The sequence below is a fragment of the Danaus plexippus genome, chromosome 10, assembly GCF_018135715.1.
Source record: "Danaus plexippus chromosome 10, MEX_DaPlex, whole genome shotgun sequence".
Classification (NCBI taxonomy): domain Eukaryota; kingdom Metazoa; phylum Arthropoda; class Insecta; order Lepidoptera; family Nymphalidae; genus Danaus; species Danaus plexippus.
Genome location: NC_083543.1, coordinates 6,362,929 through 6,365,376, shown reverse-complemented (window position 1 = coordinate 6,365,376; position 2,448 = coordinate 6,362,929). Strand labels below are relative to the sequence as shown.

The 2,448-nt window shown below is 27.3% G+C and overlaps 1 non-coding gene across 1 annotated transcript; it reads left to right on the top strand.

Moving 5' to 3' along the window:
- Positions 1-854: 854 nt before the first annotated feature.
- On the top strand, positions 855-926 carry Trnam-cau (transfer RNA methionine (anticodon CAU)). Its single transcript has one exon. It is a non-coding gene; the product is annotated as a tRNA-Met (tRNA).
- Positions 927-2,448: the final 1,522 nt, after the last annotated feature.

Here is a 2,448-nt window from a genome sequence, read left to right as displayed (position 1 = left end):
GTGTAATGCAAAATTAAATGGAATGCTAAAGCGTTAAAAACGTCTCAACGCAAAAGTTTTAATTTTCAGTCAAGATCTATCTTCTTATCTGTAAACGTTATACAAAGACGCCCTTTCATGGTTATCTTGTTTATTTTATGTGTTTTCTAAGTTGGATATATTTATGGTTTTAATTTGGTTAATCTGTTAGTAAACGTATTGTTAGAATACTTTAAAAACATTTTGAATAAAAAAGTTTACGTCAACATTTTAAAGGATAATAATTCTTAAATTCTAAAGATAACCTTCAAGTAGCTAGGAAAGATTTTCGTATGTCAGTAAATTTTGATCTTCACGGGAGACGATCACTAAAAAATGGGAATTCTTTTAATTATATCAACAAATAAAACCGCATGGAGATTAAAATGTTCCAATCGATAAAGTGAACGCAACGAAATTTATGTTATTCAGAAAAAGGTATTCATTGACAGTTCCTTCAATTGCTTAAGAATAAAGCAAATCTCATATTATCTTTCTTAAAACAATTTTGGGAGTTTGTTTTTATATTAGCATGTTTGTTACTTTTCCACTTAAGAGTATTGCTTATACCTAAAATATAGCAACTTTAAGATAGATATAAAATATGATCATAAATAATGACGTATTTTTTTAATAAACATACCTAAACACAGTTCCAGAACATCTGAAAAACAATATTGCTCTAATATAATATTTAAAAATTTGTTAACTTTGATGAAGTTGTTCATTCAATGTTTGGTTTGTCAGATGTAACTAGCGACTTCAACCTGAAATTCTTATAAGAAATTACTACGAACTAAGTGTGAATAAGTCAACATTTTAAGTAACAACGGGGCAGCAGAGTGGCGCAGTGGAAGCGTGCTGGGCCCATAACCCAGAGGTCCGTGGATCGAAACCACGCTCTGCTATATTTTTATACCTTTAATACTTATACTGTATCTTAATATAGTTTTAAATAATTATGATAATTGTGTTATTTCATTATAACATATCATTTAAAATTGTTATTTAGATATTATTTTTATATTATACGTTACATATACAAGATATACAACTGTATTTAAAGAGACAAAACATATATTTTTTAAACACAACATAGTAGGTAGATTGACCAAAGTTAAACAGAAAGTGGTTACAAAAAAAGTGTGCAAATCAAATATTTAGGACCACACAACCATTCGTGGCGGATATGAGGTTTTAATCCGAGTATATTACTCTCCCTCCAATGCTTCACAAGTTTTGAATTCGGTTTATTTTTGTATAAAGTGTTTTATATTTTGGAACATTGTTAAATAAATCTACGGAGTACACGATAACTTGTTATACAACAGTCAATCAGGTGAGTCATTCAGAAATGTAATCAAGTACAATGTGGTATAAATATTACTGTAATTGTTATCGATTTTTGTCTTAGAGTTTTACTGTTTTTTATAAGTATGTTGTAACATTATATATATTTATGCTATAAATAAACTGATATTAATACTCTATGCAATTTAAATAAAGGTGCAGGTTCATTAAATTAATATGAATAATGCTTACATAAATCAGGTGTTTTAAATATTGACACACCACCAAATGACATATCATTAACATTATAAGCGTCGTAAATATGGGATAATTTACAGCAATTAAACCGTAGCGTGCGGTTCTCAATGATTAAATTTTAAGCAAAGATATATTACAGATAATAAATAACAAATGGGAACACAATATTCGATTTATAAAATATCATATTATATTTAATACAGATGAATTTTGTTTCAATATTTTCAACAATTTGTTATTACCCACTGGAACGATTATTCTTTGTAGTGATTATACAATTATTTCTTAATTTCTAAGTACATATGAAATCATATAACAATCAGAAAGATTACGTAGGTATTAAGTAAGAGCTACGTATTTATATAGTGATTAAGGTGCATTTATTGTTGTGTCAATTAGATTAACATCAACTTATACACAAGAGTCTCTTTCGGCAGCGAATCATATAGAATACACGAAATAACAATCTAATATTAATTTATCGCTTTCACAACATGCAATAAAATAAAAAAAAATCACTCTTATACACCCAATTGTTTGTTACGCTATGACCTCATATGTATTACTTATAATATTCTTATTGAAATTTGATTCACAATTTGGTTACAAATACATAGACTATTTGTGATATATTGATTAATACATTTATTGTAAGACTAATGGGCACATTAATCTTATCGTAATTAGTGTTATAATTTGCAAGTAATGGTTCTAACCGATTCTGCCAGTGTTCAATTTATATTCCATGAACAGCTTTTTAGACTTCTACTTCAAAATTATATTTTCGAAGCTATTAAGCGAATACGGAATATATAATAATTACAAATCAAAATCCAAATTTAGCTTAAAAAAGTATAGTTTTTAATATACATTCCTATCGCA